The sequence below is a fragment of the Xiphophorus couchianus genome, chromosome 19 (assembly GCF_001444195.1).
Source record: "Xiphophorus couchianus chromosome 19, X_couchianus-1.0, whole genome shotgun sequence".
NCBI lineage: Eukaryota > Metazoa > Chordata > Actinopteri > Cyprinodontiformes > Poeciliidae > Xiphophorus > Xiphophorus couchianus.
The window spans coordinates 17,055,548-17,068,108 of NC_040246.1; the positions used below are offsets into that span (position 1 = coordinate 17,055,548).

At 44.2% G+C, this 12,561-nt stretch overlaps 1 long non-coding RNA gene across 1 annotated transcript; it reads right to left on the reverse strand.

Annotated features, from left to right (window-relative positions):
* Positions 1-11,618: 11,618 nt before the first annotated feature.
* LOC114134318 (uncharacterized) lies at positions 11,619-12,124 on the reverse strand. The gene is made up of 2 exons (XR_003593369.1): positions 11,964-12,124; positions 11,619-11,879 (listed from the first exon to the last, which is right to left on the reverse strand). It is a non-coding gene; the product is annotated as an uncharacterized LOC114134318 (long non-coding RNA).
* Positions 12,125-12,561: the final 437 nt, after the last annotated feature.

Genomic DNA, 12,561 nt, shown 5'->3' on the forward strand with positions numbered 1-12,561 from the left:
TGTTAAAGGAAAATCAACCCCAGCATCTGGCAGGCTGACCGGATTATTTTCTTTACAACTGTTACGGAGATACTGTAATAAAGAGCCATTTGGAGATTTTTAGCATTCCCTCGCTCTGTTAGAGCACATGAACAAGCCCCGCTCACAAAACTGAGCCTATTATAAAGTATCCTATCCGTTTTTCTTGGCTGCTGTCCAGCTGGCAGCTCATCCAGCCACATTTTTCCTTTGTGTCTACATCCATCTGTTTAGATGTGTTTACTACTGCCTTCGCTTGGTGTTCTGTGACAACTTTCTGCGTGGTTAGTTTGTTGCCAACATGCAGTAAAAGAATTAAATGTGGAATGATAAAATTAATTGAAAAGAGCAGTGTTGATTTTTAATCGGAATGATTGAAATCCAACAGACATGTCTTGTACTTTATTTTTTTGTAAATATTTCTTATTTATTATTTCTATTTTAAACAACAGACAAAACTGTTTAATAAAACTTGGGGCTCTCCCAGTACATATAATAAAAATTGTTTTTGTCCATTGGTACCTGTCCTTATGGTATCTGTCCTGGTCCAAATGCAAGTGTATATATATTTGACTCCTGTAAAAACAAACAAACAAACAAAGTGTATATATATATATATATATATATATATATATATATATATGTATATATATACTCCTCCATGGGCTGCCACCTTATCGTGGTGGAGGGGTTTGAGTGCCCCAATGATCCTAGGAGCTATGCTGTCTGGGGCTTCATGCCCCTGGTAGGGTCACCCAAGGCAGACAGGTCCTAGGTGAGGGACCAGACAAAGTGCAGCCTGAAGACCCCAATGATGAGTAAAAACATTGGACTTGGTGTTCCCTCGCCCGGACGCGGGTCACCGGGGCCCCACTCTGGAGCCAGGCCTGGAGGGGGGGCACGATGGCGAGCGTCTGGTGGCCGGGCTTTTACCCATGGAGCCCGGCCGGGCTCAGCCCGAAGAGGAAACATGGGCCCCCCCTCCCATGGGCCCACCACCCGTGGGAGGGGCCATAGGGGTCGGGTGCACTGTGTGATGGGTGGCGGCCAAGGGAGGGGACCCTGGCGGTCCGATCCTCGGTTGCAGAAACTGGCTCTTGGGACGTGGAATGTCACCTCTCTGGTGGGGAAGGAGCCGGAGCTAGTGCGTGAGGTCGAGAGGTTCCGGCTAGAAATAGTCGGTCTCACCTCGACGCATGGCTCTGGTTCTGGAACCAGTCTCCTTGAGAGGGGCTGGACATACTTCCACTCTGGAGTTGCCCAGGGAGAGAGACGTCGGGCAGGAGTGGGCATACTTGTTGCTCCCCATCTCGGCGCCTGTACGTTGGGGTTCACCCCGGTGAACGAGAGGGTAGCATCCCTCCGCCTACGGGTGGGGGGACGGGTTCTGACTGTCGTTTGTGCTTACGGGCCGAACGACAGTTCAGATTACCCACCCTGTTTGGAGTCCTTAGAGGGGGTACTGGAGAGTGCTCCTCCTGGGGACTCCCTTGTTCTGCTGGGGGACTTCAACGCTCACGTGGGCAACGACAGTGAGACCTGGAGGGGCGTGGTTGGGAGGAACGGCCCGCCCGACCTGAACTCGAGCGGTGTTCTGTTGCTGGACTTCTGTGCTCGCCATGGATTGTCCATAACGAACACCATGTTCAAGCATAAGGGTGTCCATATGTGCACTTGGCACCAGGACACCCTAGGCCGCAGTTCGATGATCGACTTTGTCATCGTTTCATCGGATCTGCGGCCGTATATCTTGGACACTCGGGTGAAGAGAGGTGCGGAGCTGTCCACTGACCACTACCTGGTGGTGAGTTGGCTCCGGTGGTGGGGGCGAAAGCCGGTCAGACCTGGCAGGCCCAAACGTGTTGTGAGGGTCTGCTGGGAACGTCTGGCGGAATCCCCTGTGAGACGGAGCTTTAACTCCCATCTCCGGCAAAACTTCGAACACGTCCCGGGGGAGGTGGGGGACATGGAGTCTGAGTGGACCGTGTTCCGTGCCTCCATTGTCGAGGCGGCCAATCGGAGCTGTGGCCGCAAGGTTGTCGGTGCCTGTCGCGGCGGCAACCCTCGAACCCGTTGGTGGACACCTTCGGTGAGGGATGCCGTCAGGCTGAAGAAGGAGTCCTATCGGGCCTTTTTGGCCTGTGGGACTCCGGAAGCAGCTGATGGGTACCGGCGGGCGAAGCAGCATGCGGCTCGGGCGGTTGCTGAGGCAAAAACTCGGGCGTGGGAGGAGTTTGGAGAGGCCATGGAGAAAGACTTCCGCACGGCTTCGAGGCGATTCTGGTCCGCCATCCGGCGTCTCAGGGGGGGGAAGCGGTGCAGCACAAACACTGTTTATAGTGGGGATGGTGTGCTGCTGACCTCTACTCGGGACGTTGTGGGTCGGTGGGCAGAGTACTTCGAAGACCTCCTCAATCCCACCAACATGCCTTCCACTGAGGAAGCGAAGCCTGGGGACTCTGGGTTGGGCTCTCCAATCTCTGGGGGCGAGGTTGCCGAGGTGGTTAAAAAGCTCCTCGGTGGCAAGGCACCGGGGGTGGATGAGATCCGCCCGGAGTTCCTTAAGGCTCTGGATGTTGTAGGGTTGTGTTGGTTGACGCGACTCTGCAATATCGCATGGACATCGGGGGCAGTTCCCCTGGATTGGCAGACTGGGGTGGTGGTCCCCCTGTTCAAAAAGGGGGACCGGAGGGTGTGCTCCAATTATAGAGGGGTCACACTCTTAAGCCTCCCTGGCAAGGTCTATTCAGGGGTCCTGGAGAGGAGGGTCCGTCGGATAGTCGAACCTCGGATTCAGGAAGAGCAGTGTGGTTTTCGTCCTGGTCGTGGAACACTGGACCAGCTCTACACCCTCGGCAGGGTCCTGGAGGGTGCATGGGAGTTCGCCCAACCAGTCTACATGTGTTTTGTGGACTTGGAGAAGGCGTTCGACCGTGTCCCTCGGGGAGCCCTGTGGGGGGCTCTCCGGGAGTATGGGGTACCGGGCCCTTTGATACGGGCTGTCAGGTCCCTGTATGACCGGTGTCAGAGTCTGGTCCGCATTGCCGGCAGTAAGTCGGGCTCGTTTCCGGTGGGAGTTGGACTCCGCCAGGGCTGCCCTTTGTCACCGATTCTGTTCATCACTTTTATGGACAGAATTTCTAGGCGCAGCCAAGGTGTTGAGGGGATCCGATTTGGTGGCCTTAGGATCTCATCTCTGCTTTTCGCAGACGATGTGGTCCTTTTGGCTTCATCGGATCGTGATCTGCAGCTCTCGCTGGAGCGGTTCGCAGCCGAGTGTGAAGCGGCCGGGATGGGGATCAGTGCCTCCAAATCCGAGGCCATGGTCCTGAGCCGGAAAAGGGTAGAGTGCCTTCTCCGGGTCAGGGGGGGTGTCCTGCCCCAAGTGGAGGAGTTTAAGTATCTCGGGATCTTGTTCACGAATGGGGGAAGAAGGGAGCGGGAGATCGACAGGCGGATTGGCGCAGCGTCTGCTGTCAAGCGGGCGCTGTACCGGTCCGTCGTGGTGAAGAGAGAGCTGAGCCAAAAAACGAAGCTCTCGATTTACCGGTCGATCTACGTTCCCACCCTCATCTATGGTCATGAGCTTTGGGTCATGACCGAAAGAACGAGATCGCGGATACAAGCGGCCGAAATGGGTTTTCTCCGTAGGGTGGCTGGGCTCTCCCTTAGAGATAGGGTGAGAAGCTCAGTCATCCGGGAGGGACTCAGAGTAGAGCCGCTGCTCCTTCACATCGAGAGGAGCCAGTTGAGGTGGCTTGGGCATCTGGTCAGGATGCCTCCTGGACGCCTCCCTGGTGAGGTGTTCCAGGCACGTCCCACCGGGAGGAGGCCCCGGGGAAGACCCAGGACACGCTGGAGAGACTATGTCTCTCGGCTGGCCTGGGAACGCCTCGGGATTCCCCCGGAGGAGCTGGAAGAAGTGGCCGGGGAGAGGGAAGTCTGGGCCTCCCTTCTGAAGCTGCTACCCCCGCGACCCGACCTCGGATAAGCGGAGGAAGATGGATGGATGGATGGATGGATATATATATATATATATATATATGGCTTCATATATATATATATAAATATATATATATATAAAGTACAGACCAAAAGTTTGGACACACAGTTGTGTCCAAACCTTTGGTCTGTACTGTATATACTAATGGTTGAAACATAGTGTCTCAGTTATATATCAACTCTGGGTTATTGTTTTAGTCTAAGGATAGTCAGGGAAATCTTTCTGGAACTCTCTATTCCTGTCAGAGATATTTTATGTTTATGAAACAGATTCTCTAAGGTCATTGCTAATGTCTCTCAGTCTTTGCCTTCAACCTAAAACACGCTTTTAAGCTCCAGTGAAGAAAATTGATAAAACCCCTGCTTCTAGAGGGGTGGTCACACAGATGATAATCAGTTAATGAGCCAATTGGATCCACAGCACCTGGTTACTTTCTCTCTTAAATCCTGTAGGACCAGCAAAAGAAAACTGGGCCAAAATTCTTTTCCAACGATGTCAGAGACAGATAAAATAGTACAGAAGCCTACTAAGAGTTATTATTGCTAAAGGTGGCTCTACAAGCAGTCAGATGGGTCAGACCTTTGGCTTCATCTTTGCTTGGTAAGTAATGACAGTGTGAAATCTGTTGTGTGTCATTGTAAACTTGTACATTTTATTAATTTTACAACCTGGTAAAGACCAGATGCTTTTTTTCTTTATCTTGATCAGTTAAAACATCTGCTTTCTTTTTAAATATCGCTGTAAATCCTTCCCTTTATATTACAAATTTAGTTCAGCTTGAATCCTAGTAGTGCGTGAATATCTAAGGGATGCAAGGTAAAAATATATTTTTATAAAACCTTAGCCACTGAAGTATACAGGAGCCAAAAAACAGGAAGACTCTGAGAGCAAAGTAGGTGTTAATGAAATAATGTATTAAAAGGTCAAACGAAAAGCTCTGCATTGACAAAACAGAAAGAACAACAGGACAATATAATGATCTGACCAACCTGAGTCCATAAATATTAGACAAATATTGACAATGTGGATCAAGTTTGAGAATTACAGAAAACAGGCGTGACAAGATACAGAAGGAAGAGATAGATATATAAGCTGGCTCAAGAAATATGATCATAAACCAGCTGATTGGAAATGAAATGTCTGTTCCTCTTTCTGATCAGGGAATACACCTCACCCACCATGCTGGCATTATAAATCTTCCGTACGAAGCTTGACAGTTTGTAGAAAAATATATAGTTACCCAAATTAGATGTTTAAAGCTTAAGTCAGAGGAAGTATGAAAAGTTTGAAGAGATTTCATGGAAAAGGACCATATTTTCTGTGGAGGCACATTAGCTGTTCATTCAGACTGCAAAAACAAAATGTCAGAGAGAGAAAGGTGTTTTACCCCTTTGACAATCCCACTTCTATTTGTCATAAAATGTTCTGGATTATAAAATGTTGAGAATCTTTTGTACATTTAAGTAAAGGGTTTACCAACTCACCAACACTGATCCTTTGAGTTTTGCCTTTGTGGTTTTATGACATTGAAATGCTGATTGACTCACTCTTGGTCACTCTGTGACTTCACATTTTTATTTAGCATACGGATAATATTAATCACATTCAAGTTTGTGTTGCCAAAGTGGACGGCACAACCAGTCCTTATGTTCAAGGGAGTAACTGCTTATTTATATCAGGCCGGGTCAGTTTGAGTTTCCCCCCTTAACAAATGAAATCATCATTTGAAATTTGGATACCTTTCTTTTTTGTTTGTTTCTAAATGAGCTAAAGTATGTGCAGTTCAATTGCTCCAGACCTGTATGTTTCACAGAATCAAAGCCACGTTGTGAAGGTGATTGTCACACTGGCAGCCCCAGCAGTAATCATGTAGGAGATGAAATCTCGCCAGGCTAAACAAAAAGACTCAATCCAGCTTTATTAAAGCCACTTGTTACTCTACACATCTGCCTTTTCGGCTCTGAAAGCTTTGCAAATGAAGACTAAGTTATTTTATAAAGCCCTCTGTATGTTTTCATCTGTGAAGAGCTGTCATCATCAGAAAGCTGCAATGAGTCGCAGGCCATTTTTCAGGTGCTCACCTCAAACACAGAACCTCTTCATTTTCCTGTGACATGTTTCTCCTCCCTATGGAAAGGTTCTGAGCTCCAGCTCATGTCATTTTACAGGCTCTCGGTGATAAATGAGAGAGATAATGTGTATTAAGAATATCCAGTTCCTCAGAAAGCTCTCCGCAAGGAACTTTATGGGATAAAACAAAGTTCTGCTCTTCATCAAAGTTATTCCCCTTTGCCCTGTCAGAGAGGCCTTTCCATGCTGTCTCTGTCCTACTGCTCCTTCCTCCTTTTCAACATCTAAAATGCATTTTCTTTCAGCAACATGCCAAAATGGAAGATTTGCTTGAATCGGATTAAGTTACTAAATTTGTTTACGGGGAATAAATGTGATCCAGGCATGTCTTTTGGGAGCATTTATCTCTTTAATTCTTAAATTCAGAGATGAATGAAATTACACATGGAAAACAGGGACCAAATCCTGGATTGCCAAAAGACTTTGTTTCATCCACCAGGACATTATATTTCTCCGCCCTTCTGGGAAAGGTTACTTTCGAGTTTCAGAAAGGAGACTTCCATCAACTGAGGCACCTTAAATTCAGGAGGAGCAGTGTGTTTTTTGTCAGCAGAAGAGTGAACTCATCTTTACCATGACAGAGTTGCTATAAAGGAGTTCAAGGGGATTTGATTATCCAATGCACGTGTTTTGTGAATTTAGAGAAGGCTTATAAATAAGTCTTTGGAGGCTCTCTTTGGTGGGTGCTGCAGGAATACGGGGTCCCTGGGTTGCACTTACTGGCTCTCTCGTCTCAACAAAGCAAGAGCAGTATTGCCCTTCATGATCTCATTTTTGCTTCTTGGAGATGATGTGGTTTTATTGGTGTTTTGTAGCCATGAACTTCAGTGTGCACTGCAGTTGTTGACAGCCAGGATGAAAGTCAGCCCCTTTAAGTCTGAGGTTATGGTTCTTCATGGAAAAAAAAAGAATGGCTTCTTCAGATTAGAAATGAGACTCTGACTCAAGAGGAGGAGTTCAACTTAATGTTTGGCAGGATGGTGTTGGGGACAGATAGACAAATCAGGGCTTTATCTGCAGAAAATTAGGGTGCTGCTGTGGGAACTGGTGGTGGAAAAAGAGATGAACAGAAAGCTGGAGTTATGGATTTATCGATTCGTCGACTTTACAACTGTCACCTATCTTAATGATACATGGGAACAAAATCCTGGAAACAGCTAATCTTTATGTGTAGAACTGCTGAGTTTTGTGTTTCTAAAATAAAGAAAGGGGTGCCATAATCCAGGGAAAGAGATGTTGTTACTCTGCATGGTAGGAGCCAGGTGAGGTGGTTCATCTCATCAGGATTTTTCCATTTGAATGTTTTCCAGTTATTGTCCACTGAGAAGAAGCATCCGCAAGTAGGGTAGGAAAGTACGTATCAAAATATTACAAAAACCCTCTTCTAAACAAGAAAAACTGAGGGAGACATTTACTACTGCAGGATTCATTTGAAATAACTGGTTTAAGGTGAAGGTTAAAGAACAGGCAGAGACATGGTGATCCAGAGACGAGGTAACTGAGGAGATCTGAAGAATATGATGAGAAACAGAAAAATAGAAATATTGACAGAAACAGAAACTAAAAACCTGATTACAAAGTCGAAAACAAAATTTTAGCTAAACAAAAGAGCTGGATCAGAATGTCAGCGAGTGAAAATACATAAATATAAAAAGTCTAAAGTATAACATTTTTCCAGCTTAATGGACTTTTTTAAACTGTATCAGTGCACAAGCAGAATCATTTTCTTCTAATCAAAGTAAACATTGGATAGAGAAACTGCGTTTCCTTATGCAGCAAGTATGTGCACTAAAAAAATCCTTTAATCTATCCTAATTTGTTGGCTGAGTATTCCAGAATGAACACAGCTGGAATCTGTCTGAAAGAAAAGTCACCAACGTGGAATGTAAAAGTCCTTCCAGGCTACAAAAAGCCCCAAATTTTAATAAAACATTGATGACATGATGTCAGAGCTCCTCCTGAGCTTGTTCTCTCCGGGTCCAAACGGGATCTTAAGACCTCCCCACCTAAAGGTCACACAGCGGAAACTTAGCACAATTTTGGTCTTTATGGGCAGTGTGTGTGGACAAGAAAACAGAATTAATGACGAGTCTGGTTAAACAGAAAAGCTTGAGTTTGAGTAGAGATCTCTGCACAGTTTACTAGTTTAGTAAGGTGATTTCTATTTCAAAAAGTTGCTTGAAGTTTCATTGCATTTTTGCTGTTTGTTTTTGATACACAGTCTGGATAAGTCAAGGTCATCTTCGCAAAACTGTAGGCTAAGAATGGAGAGCAGCTCCCATGTTTCTTTCCCAGCTACGTTATTTTACAGACTTGGTCACAGATGACTGTGGAGTTGTTTCGTAAGTTCATCTGCATAGTTTTAACAGATATAATATGAGGGAGGAAGTAGTGCACTCTGTTTATTAGTGCACAGAGATTTTAGTTGGTACAACAGCACTGTGGTAAAACAGCTGACGCATAGCTTGCACAACTATATAAGCTGAAGCCATGTTGTGATGCATAAAGGTGACAGAGTATTCCATATAGATTTTGCATGAGTAATTTTAATAACATGGAGGCCACACTGGGTTCAGTATACAAATAAAATGATAAAAATGAATTTAATATCCAACAGAAAAATGCCTCTATCAAATAGCACCGTCATATCAGGTGATCATAAAATCCTGATAGGTAAGAGCTGGCCAGGTGCTGCTTGAAGGGGGAGTCAAGTCAGGTCAGTGGGTGGTCCCTGAGTCCCAGGACAGATAGCTCTCAGACTGTCAAACTAATGTGGACACAAGCATCCCGTCCACAAGCATCCCGTCCATCTCTGAATGTTGTGTTCACAAACATCTCCTACAAAGAGTGGGCCAGCTGCCTTTATACTTTTAATTAAAAGCACACATCACCTCTGCATGAAGGTCAACTTTGGAGTGAAGTTTGCAGTAAGAGAGCTGTTGTGGGCAGTCAGCATTAAAACACTGTGACCGATGTTGCCGATATCCATTTACTTTTAAGGAACAAGTGGAAAATATGTTTTGGCTCAGTGAGCTGCATATTCAGTTCTGCTTGGTTTTCTTTTAAGAGACTAATACTGTTGATTAGGAGCATATCTAACAAAGGAAGGTGCCCTGGGATGCCTTGAGGTACAAAGTGTTCCCTCAGCTCTTAACTGTTCTCACATGCACAACCTACTCCTCACATCAACAGTGTGAAAGCAACAGTCATTCTACTACAGAGGTCTCAAAATGCAATCCTCCAGGTCTGGAGTCCTACAACTTTTAGATGTCCCTTGTCCCTTGAATTACATGGTGAAACTGCCTCACTAGCATGAAGTCAAGCTCTACAGAGCTCTGCTAATGAGTTCATATTGGAGCCAGGTGTGCTGAAACAGACAGACATTTAAAAGTTGCAGGACTCTGACCCTTGAGGAATGCAGTTTGAGACCACTGTTCTAATAAAAAAACATTGATGAAGACAAAGGCCTGATTTTGGACAGAAGGACACAACAATAACACTAACCATGAAAAGACTGATAAGAGTTTACATTAATATTATACAGACGAACTGCATCAGTGTGCAGTACTGAGCCAGCACCACCGAAGTCCAGAAGTATGTTCAGAGGGTGTTTTCAAAAATGTTGTAGATACTTTCTGCATTTGGAGTGTAAAGAGAGTGTGTAACTATTTAATCAGGAATGGAACATAAAAAAGTGTTGTATCACAAAAGAGTAACCCTCATTCAAAACGATTAACACTAAACGATTAACGATCAACCAAAAGTCAAGTTGCAGACACAAATTAAAAAAGAAATCTAAATCCTAATTCACATTACAGAGGAGTGAACGTTTGAAACAATTCCCATTTAAAATAAAGGTTTTTAATTCACCTTTTTTAATAAAACCTGATTACATGTCTTGGGTCAACACAAGGCTATCATAAAGCTGTTTATTGGAATGATGCAAAAGAGACAATATATTGGAAATGTTTTCACTAACACACATAATATATTTTATGAACCATGTTCATCCTGCCATAACAACAGGAAGTGTATTCCTCTGGATGGTTTTGTGTAGCCTTAATTCCACTAAAAAAGTATTCCTTAACATTTTTAAATTATGTATCCAGGTCACAAAAGTGTGTGCATGAACTAAAATGAAGAAAGAAAGCAGTCGGGTTTGAAAAATAATTGCTGCAAACACTTTATATTTTCTTTAGGGAACAAACAGAAAATGTCATTGTTTGAAAGTTGAAGCATTGCTCATTAAAGCCCAGCTCCTTAATACAAACCATAAACACCACTTGTAGATTGAAAATGTTTCTCAGTGTATTTCATCAAAGAAATTCCAGTGCATGGTTCAGTCAGAAATTAAATTAACAGTCTAATTTTCTTCTTTCTTCCCTGTTCTGAGAAACACCCAGAATATGCATTTGGTCTTTTCTTGTTTGTGTTCTTAAAGGTGCTAAAATCCAAAATTAATGATTTAAGAGGCGTCACACCACAAGTGTTTCCATTATAGCAGTTAAGAATTCGTAATGCTTGTTCAAGGGAAAGAAGATGAAATTAGGAAAGTTGTGAACAACAATGACCACCTAACTTGGGGTGTGGGCCTAAACTTGATGTTCTGCTTCTCACAGATAGAAAGAGCCAAATTTCCCAGATGGAGACCTCTTATTACTGGATTTATTAGAAAAGCATGTGTGAACCATGTTGATAATTAGCAAATCAAATCCACACACACACATCTTCAGTTCAGATAAATGGGTTGCCTTCATTTATTACGTATAACAGGAGAATATGTTGACAGAGAGCGATTTTGTTTTTGGTGGGAAGAAAAAAATACCTCTGGAGCTTCTTCAGGTGACGTAAAACGGGCGCGGTCCTGATGCTGCGACGTGTATGGACTCCTTCCTGCCAATCACGTGTTCAGAAGAAGCTCACTTGAGGTGATTACACAGAAGAAAAATTAATGTACTATGCTGGAGATCTTCCAGCACACCTGTGTTGTCATGGGACCTAAATGTACTCCTTGTGAGCTCATCACTGTAGACAGAACTGCTCTTTAAATATACAAAACCATTGTTTCATTAATCCAAGATAATATAATCAGCCATATCTGTAAATGGTGATGAAGGCTGAAGGATGTACAGATTAGCCCAGTGTAGATTTTGTCACCCTATTTACAAACCACTTCTCTCATGTTTTAATTGAGTTAATGGTGACTCAATTGCTTCTTTTATTCAATAAAGATTCTGAAATATTAAAACTTTCCACCATGGTATGTTGTGAAAACATACAAATTTGATAATGACTTAAACCATTAGCTCCTGGATACCAATATTAGAACTTGGCTTCAGCCAGAGGATGGCCAGAGTACAATTACATGTCTACATGTCTTTGGATGTTTTCTAGGACCTTTGAGTCATGACGTGAAGAAAATTCTAAAATATCATATTCTATCATATCATATTTTAGTCACTCAGACTTGTCATGTTGGATTTTAATTTCCTTGCCCACATGCAGGTGCGCACAGAAGAACAGATTTTTACGGTTAAGAGGGTTTGTTTTAATGAGGTCAAACAATGGTTCGAGAATTGAGACTGGGGGACGTCAGGAGGGAACGAGAGTCCAGGTAGGTTCGGGGGTCCCGGGCTGCAGCGGATCAGAACTGCTTGGAGGTGCCAACCAACGAGACGCGCCTGACCGGTGAAGTTCCAGGCTTGGCTCCGGGAAGCGGGATCAGGATCTGAGAGGTAACGAAGAGAAAAAGGACAAAATAACTGGACAATACTTAACATGGATTTTGCGAGAACTTAGGGCTGAGTCTGACCAACAAGTGGTAACCATCGAGCGATGACTGGTGGTTCCACCGCTTCTTAAGAAGCCTGCCGCTGGTTACCGGAATCCGATGCAGGTGCGTCAGGCTGTCAAACTCCTCCGCGTAGCTCGTCTCTGGAAAGAACCCTCACTCCAACCTGAATCCTGACAGGACTGAAGTACAAATGCAACACAGAAACTGTTTCCATAAAGACAGAGTCTTTTTAATATTTGCACAGTCAGAACCTGGTCCACAGACGTCCTTGATGCTCAGTGAGCTGTACTTTTCCACAGGTTTGATAAGAAAACCTCCAAAGACGGTTTGTTGATTTCTCTAATTTAACTTGTTCTCCACCTTCAAAAGGGAGCACAATTGTTCTACATGAATGAAAACTGCATGTTTGATATGCAAACAGAATAAAAATGCGTCATTAATTTAGTTTGAAAGCTCTGAAAAGCTTCAGAGCATTCCAGTTAATCAGTAATAAAATATGAAGTGACAAGAAACCTTTTAGGCAGCTTCAGTCTGAGTAAATGTTTGGTTTCTCACCTTTATTGTTAGCCACTTTTACACATGTTGATCTGGTGACTCCACACTCCACAGAAAGTGT